The sequence below is a fragment of the Etheostoma spectabile genome, chromosome 15 (assembly GCF_008692095.1).
Source record: "Etheostoma spectabile isolate EspeVRDwgs_2016 chromosome 15, UIUC_Espe_1.0, whole genome shotgun sequence".
Classification (NCBI taxonomy): domain Eukaryota; kingdom Metazoa; phylum Chordata; class Actinopteri; order Perciformes; family Percidae; genus Etheostoma; species Etheostoma spectabile.
Window position 1 is genome coordinate 29,169,018 of NC_045747.1, and position 8,551 is coordinate 29,177,568.

Sequence of the window (8,551 nt, forward strand, 5' to 3'; positions counted from 1 at the left end):
AAATTTCTCCCAGTAATTACATATGATTTAACTGACGCTTTCATCCAAAGTAATTTACAATATATCAGAGGTTGCACACCTCCAGAGTAACTTACACCAATGGTATGTGTCATATCCACCACTACAGTCACTATGGTCAGTAAAATAACATTTGGAGGGCTAAATCTAAGTGCAAAGACCTTAAACTTAACTGTCATGGGACTGGTCATCATGTGACCAGCTTGCTGGCGTTTCATATCATAAGAACCTGTTCACCAAAATGCGTTTAACTTTAGAAATAAACCCTATTTGCTGTTTTTCAACCAGAACCATAAATTATTACCATTAGTAACAACCTATAAACCCTTTACGAAGGACGTCTTATTAATTGTGCAACACATCCTCGAATGATGTTGTAGGTTGATTTCCAAAGACTCCCAAAACAACTCATAAGACTATTCTATTTACTGCCACACAGTGCAGCTTTAAATGATAAATGATTTTTGATATTAAGGAGCGTCCGTTACATTCAAGAGGCAGCCATTACCAAATTATTTTCTACAAAGGTAATTAAGACTATTAGCGCCACGTAATGCCCTCTGTATTTCTCAGTTTGACTATGTTAAGAAGCAAGTGTCGTTGAGCAACTTTCATGAGCAGAAACTCGAAGGGAAGATACTTACCTCTTCTGAAGAGTCCATCATGTTCTGTTAATCCTCCGTGTCCTCCTTGGCTATTAGCAACCACGTTGGGAAGGAGTGGGTTGGCAGGTGAAGCTTGTATCATGTGGACACACCAACAGTTTTGTTGTCATTACTTTGAATTCCTTATGGGGGAAAAAGAAACCATGCACTGTTGCTTGAATTACGTGGCCGTTCTATTTAACGTGACAGGTGAAACACATTGGGATTGGCTTTGAATGAGTCATGAAAAACTTGTAAAATGAGGGCCTAACGTGACATCACGGATGTCATTGTGTCACTGAGACTCTCTGAGAGTGCACGTTGTTATCCCAATTTGAACAATTGATTGCGTCGAGACTACAGAAAGACAAAAGGCGCAGAGTTCACGGAGAGACCTTGAGTGTAATGCAGTCACAGCAGGCTATGGCTGCAGGCTCTTCAGCCCACCGTTACAGGTTTTCTTTGATTGCTAAAAGACATGTGCAAAACTCTAACTACACAGTCTGCGTTACCAACAGTCACCTGAGCTAAACAGTTCACATCTCCTGCAGGACTCATTCACAGCAACACAACTCTGAACACACGTCTCAAAACAGGCTCAGTGCAGCAAACGCTACCAACCATCTTCACTGTGATAACACACACTGTCACTCAGAACACACAGAGCAAAAACACTAGAATCAAACACCAATGCAGAAAATACTACTTCTCATCATTACAGTTTGAACCGTGACTTCACACAACTCAATAGTATAAAAATAATCTTTAAAAATAAATAAATAACCAAACTCCTGCAAACCACCCAGTAAATAATGAAATATGTCTTTCCTACCCACAAGTACAGATACTCCAACTGTACGTCGACTACGGTTACTGTAGAGTGAAATGCAACTATTTTTTTAAAATAAAAGATATAGATTTTATAATATAGCAATTTTACGTAAGGTAAACATAACGAAAATCAGCAGTTTGGTTCAATATAGTGTTTTGTCTCTATAGTAATTTATGGAATTACTAGAAAAAAACTAAAGGTACGTAACATAGAATAGTTTGATCTCCAGCATCATGCCACTAGTTATCTTCCTCACATTGGATGTCTACATCCTCTCTAAATACTAATGAATGTGCTGTTTCCATTTCTAACACCTCCATTGTCTTCTGAAAAACAGGAAGTACACAGTTCTACTATAGTAAAGGTAGTGTTTCTCTTTTCTTTTTTTTATAGCTGTGTAGGTAACCTCAGACATCTGACATGTTGGTATCTTTACTTGTTTCTTTCAGACAGTACAGTGTATAGTTGTTGGTCGCTATATAAATACCTTATATCTTCACTAACTAGTCTAAAACACACCTGCTTAGGCTTTCAGCTTTTGCAGTCAGCAGTGTTTGATAAGAACCAGACTCAGATCTGTTCGGTTTTGAACGTGAGGTTAGCAGTTGTGACAGCAGTGTGTTAGCATCTGAAGAAAGTGCTGTAAATCCCCATCGTTGGGCAGGTCATGGTTAACCCTTGTGCTGTCTTCCTATCGACCTTGCACCTTTATGACACTTTTTTCTGATATTTATCCCTTTTCTCAACCCTTTTTTCACTTCTTTTTTTGATGCTTTTGTTAACCATACACCACTAACACCAAGTTATTACTCCTAGGTTTGCACTCCCTTTTGGAATATATGGACAACAATCCTCATTTGTAGGAAATTAGACCTAATATTTGAGTTAAAAAAGCAGGAATTATGAAACACTTAGACTAATATTAGAGGAGTGCATGTGGATGGAAACCCTTTAAAAATGTTTTTGGAAATGCTAAAACTTGAAAAAAAACATCCCAAATTCAATAAAAAATATTGCTTGTGTAATGTATGTGCAAAGAGCATTGTATGGGATCCATCTAATTTTTGGATATTATTTCTGATTTTCAAATTTTGAAAACGGGTCAACTTGGACCTGAGGACAATATGAGGGTTAAATTGTCAAAATAGAGATATTCAGAACCACAAACACGTTAAGTGGGTCACATTTTAAAATAAAACTTAAAAATTTGATTTAAATCAAAATAATGCAGCTATTGTCTTTAATGTCGACAAATTCTTTGTTTCTGTTTAAAAACTGCAATTTACTTAAAATAATTCATTAGCATTGGCATACGATTACCAAAGAAACCTTGAAAACTGTGTTCAAGCAATGGAAAAGCAACTAGAGTTTGGTCCACGGGAACTGCTGCAGTGAGACTGTAGTTTGAGTTTTTCACATCTAGTTTCAGTTGTGCCGACTGTCGTTTGGCAACCAAAGATTTGCGTAAGTGTGACCATCTGGATCAGGTGTGAACACTTTGACGTGATACGATAGTACTTGATAGTTGATAGTTTCTTTTAAGCATACTGAACCTTTATCTCCGAATTCATATAGTTGCAACTGACATGCATTGCAAATTTAAAAGCAAAGTGTTAACATTACGATCCTTTTGAAAGGAAAGAAGGAGAAGGACTTGCTCAATGTGCAGCTTTGGCATTTGTGCACTCTGTGGCAGGGACGGAGCATTGTGTCCTGTTCTTTTCTTTGGTCCTGTGGCAAGGCAATCCCAGCCCACAGCTCAAGACAAAGCGGGGTGCTGTTTTTTTTTCATTTAGTGGCGGTTGAACACTTTGACAATCCCTGCACGAAAGCTTACACAGCATGAGCATCTTGTTCTGAAGGTTGGTATGTGAGTTTTCCAGAATTTCAGGTTGGATTTTACGTTTAAGTACAACAAGATGTGTAAAATAAAATGAAATGTGTTAAGAAACTGCACATTTCAAGTGCAACGTAACATCCAACGTGACCTGTGTTCCTATTGGCCAATAATACAATATTTTGGGGTCATTTTATATCCAAGGATCCAACATTTACAGTATGTGGTCACAACATCAGATATATTGTGTGTTGATTCTTGGTAGAGATTAGAGATTCAACTAAAATACACATAATAAATGACAATGCTTTATCATCTAAAAGTGAAACTTCTTTCACTTTTTGGGACCTGAACAATTTGTTGAGGTGCCGACACCCACCCCTTGTCTTTTACTTTGAACCGAAATGGCCGCCTGGTGTGAGCGGGATCAGGTTTAAAGAGAGGATATTAAAGATCAGGGCAGGGTCATGGCTAAAATAACAACCATGGTTCACACGTGTGCGTTGTGTGTGTGTGTAGTCTTAACTCCGGCTGTCATACACATGCACAGCGAGGCAATCATTTTCATACCTCTCTGCTTTTCTCTGTGTGTGAATGCTATGTTTATTAGCATGCACTAAGCTAAGTAACCATCCGTTCTTTAGGTGAGTCAGAGACAGATGATCAATGCTTCAGCCTCTGAGGGCCCCATCGATTCACAGTTTAGGCGTGTGGGAGAGAGAGAAGGGTGGATGGTTGTCCCTACAAACAAACACACACAGAACTGGATATTGAGTTGTCACCCTCGAAGGAAACACATCGCATGCATCTCCCTGCAGTCTCTCTTTAATAGGTCAATAAAGAGCCATTCCACAAGATTTACTGGTATTTACCAAGGGGCCAACACAGACAATTGTCAGTCAATCCAACTGCAGAAATTAACAGCCAGTAGATAGATTGCTGAGTGGTCAGTAGCCATGCTAACTACTGGCAACACTAAAACTGTCCAATCAGTGAGTTACATTTAACAGCGACCCTTAAAACACATGGAAAAATATTGTAGTTACAGTTATTGTAATTGAAAGTCAAATTAATGTTATTCCTAGGAATATTGGGCTGAATGATGTTAACTCAGGCAGCAGATTTAAGCACTGACATCAATTTTGTTGCCAGCATGTTGGATGGGTATAGGGAAAAGGAAGGGTAGTCTCCCCTGAACCAGGCTATGAATGCTTCGTAACAACCCCTTTGGTTTCACCTTTTAACACACTGGGTACCCTGTGTAGTGTCATTTTTAAAGATGCAGGGTAGTTCAATAGACTTTAGACGTTCTGTAACTTAAATCACGTAGGTTACATCCTACTCTCCTCTCTTCATGGACTTTGTTGCTCTTTACACTACTTTGCCTGACTTCCTCCTTTACTAATGTCAAATTACCATGAGTAACAACCCCGCATGTGCAAAACTGAAGTTACAGGGGTACATGGAGCGTCATAGTTGGACGTAAAGGGCCACTGACCAAGGCACTACGAGTGAGAACGAGTTTGAAAGTATGACACCATTGATTTCTCACAAGGCTCAATTTCTGCTGTACAATAGCTATGGCTCCATTCCGGCACTTTAAAGATTTTAGAGAAAGCTTAGACTGTTTTGAGGGTTTTACTTTTTTATCTTGACACCATTTTTGTCACACTAAAACGAAAGAGGAGAAAGAGGGCCACACGTAAAAAAATGTATTGAGTTCTGAGGATGAAGTCAGAATTATGAGAAAAAATTAAGAATGACATGGGGCCCTGATCCTCTTCAGTAGACCAGCATACTCACTGCCCTCTCATGTAAGTTTCACAGTACTAACTACTTCAACTACGACAGAGCATAGTAGCTGTTAGTTGTCTGGCTTCTGCTGACAAGTTTGGGACTACTTATTATTGAAGGGACTAACTCTGAACCCAATGTGGGATCACTGTTAGTGTCTAAATTAGTGTAGAAATGAGTTGAAACACTTTCAGTGGTGACTGACTGAAGAGATTGGCCTTTATAAAGAGTTAAATGTTTATAGAGAGTTCAAATGTCACAGTGCTCAATCTGCTGGATTGATGGATTGGATTAACCAAATAACTATTTTCATTATTCTTCAATTTGCAGATTATTATCGATGTCAATCAATTACTAATTTGGTCTTAAAAAGGTCAGAAACAACAAAACTAATATTTGAAGTATTAGAAAAGCAGCAACTTTTCAAATTTGATGAGTTGGAAAAAAGTGACATTTGGATTTTTTTACCATAATTTCATTGGTTCATTTATCCTGTCTCACAACCACATCAAAACGATTTAAATTCAATTATTGATACTGTCAGCACTGTCCAACAATAGTTAGACAGCAGTGCTGTCACAGTACACATTGGTCTTCAGTTAAAGGTCCCACGCATGAAAATTTCCCTTCATGAAGTTTTTTTAACATTAAAGCAACCATATTATGCTCATTTTCAGGTTCATAATTGTATTTTGAAGTTGTACCGAAAAGGTTTACATGGTTTAATTTAAAAAAAAACACCATATTTTTGTTCTACTGCACATTGCTGCGGATCCTGTTTTCAGCATGTGTGTTTATGTCTTTGTTTTAGCTACAGAGTGAGACATCCCACTTCTATCCTTTCTTTGTTGGGAGTCACACATGCTCAGTAAATAGGTAAGATCACGTCAGCTAGATAACTCTTTCTCCAACTTTGGTCAGTCCAAGGCAGGATTAGCTGGGAGACGTCTTCTAGACGAGGGGACACTTGTGGAATACCTGCAGAATGGGGACATGGACATGTTAGCCACCTTGTCTCGAGTTACGTAGAAAGCCGTGGCAATTTTTGTCCAGCTCACCCAGAGACTGAAGGAGGAGGACATTCAGAAATTTAGATCTCACTCAAAACACCATGGATAGTTTTTTTCCCAAGTGTGTATGTGTGTGTAAGCACCAGAGACACAAAATAACATAATACAATAATATTATTATTTAATATTTTTTCATAATATGGGCACATTAATATGCGTTCCAGCAGCCTGCCTATGGTCCCCCGGTGGCTAGAAATTGTGATAGGTGTAAACCGAGCTCTGGATGTCCTGCTCTGCCTGTGAGAAAATGAAAGCTCAGATAGGCCAATCTGGAATCTTGCCCCTTATGAGGTCATAAGGGCCAGGTTAACTCCCCTTTATCTGCTTTGCCCGCCCAGAGAATTTGGCACACCCATGAGAGAGAGACATCATGGCTTTCAAATGAGCAAAGTGGCAGTTGAAGAAGGTCATACCCCCAGCCTCCACCTTGCCCCCTCTTTCCTCCTGAAAAATTACAGACTCAGAAATGGCACATACTAAGGAAAGCTCATTGTGGCTGTAATTCTGCACCAAGGCTGAATTTTGTGAAAGAGACTTCAGATACAGTATTAGGTTACAACTAAGGTCTATATAAAAGAGACTTCAGATACAGTATTAGGTTACAACTAGGTCTATATAAAGAGACTTCAGATCTATTGGGGACCACGAGGTCTATATAAAGAGACTTCAGATACAGTATTAGGTTACCAACTAAGGTCTATGTAAAGAGACTTCAGACACAGTATTAGGGACCACTAGGTCTATATAAAAGACTTCAGATACAGTATTAGGGGCACACTGAGGTCTATAAAAGAGACTTCAGATACAGTATTAAGGGACCTCTAAGGTCTATATAAAGAGATTTCAGTACGTATTAGGGGACCACCTAAGTCTATATAAAAGAGACTTCGGATACAGTATTAGGGGACCACTAAGGTCTATATAAAAGCATCCAAAGAGCACAATGTCATGGGACCTTTAAGTAACAGCCATCGTTGATAGACACTTGAAACCAGTGTGCCCTAAGCTGCAGTTCTTCATAATTACCACTGGGTGTCAGCTCCAAGAAAACTCCACGTGTTGAATTGAATGGGAAATATGTTGTACTAGAAACACAAAGTCAATGCATTTTCCAAATAAGACGGTCTGGTTTTATTGCCAACTTTCACAAGTTTAAAAAAATAAAATGTTTTCACTGTATAATTTTAGAAATGAAGCTTCCATACTTCTTCCAATTTTCCAATAAAGCATTTTCAGAATTAGAATCAGTATTAATGGCTAATGTAAACATACAGGGAATTAAAAGGGTAACTAGCATTTTCTTTCTAACCAGACCCTATTTCCCTATATTTGTGTGTCTAAGTGACTGATGGGAACAACAATCTTTGACATTGTCATTGTATTAAGCAAGTTTCGCAGCAGTCGGCAGCGGCGACTCAAGCTACTATGCAAGTTAATAGGGAAGTTGTCCAGCTTGTATTTACCTTCACAAACGTGCTTGTTTTGCCACTGACAGGCTCAGATTACTATAATGAAAGGATCCCTTCAGATATAGACATTTAAAACCTCTTTGATACGTTTTTGTTTAACCAGAAACAGCTCTGAAGTGACCAGCGCTAAACCCACCAAACTCCATATAAAAAAGCAATACTTTTAGAGTGTATAGTGCCAATATATTTTCGCATGTAAATCAAAAGGTTTGTGTTCATTTCAACCAAAACTAGAGTTGTGATGGTTGGAAAAGTGGAAAGACGACCTAAAATGGCTTTTCGTAGTTTTATTTAATTTCTGTCGATTTTGAACGAAGTGTACATTACGATGCTAAAATTACAGTTTGTTTACATTGAGTCTGGTCTTATTAGGGAACACATTTTTCTTGATGTTTTTATGTTTATGTAAAGGATCTTACTCCTTAACAGAAAGGTCAACCTCCTTAGAAATCTTTTCCATAAGGTTGTCAGACACTTAGAATATTAATCTGAGCCTGTTGGTGGCAAAACAAGCACTTTTGTGAAGGTAAATTCAAGCTGGACAATTGCCCTATTAACTTACACAGCTTGTTTGCCAACTGCAGCGATCTTGCTTAATATTGAAACAATTTCAAAGATTGTTGTTCCCATCAGTCACTTAGACACAAACACATAAGAAAATAGGCTCCAGGTTGAAAAGAAATGGTACTTACCCTTTAAAGGTGAACGCATGAGGATTGTAGAATTATAAAACATTGAATCATTGGCTCGATCATCGTTTCCTAAAATTAATGGTTTCTTCATATATTCAGCTTATTGCTGAATTGCCCTGTTGCTGAAATGTGCTATACAAATACAGCTGCCTTACCTTGCCTTGCCTATTGCGATAAAGGTGTTCAGGTCTCTTG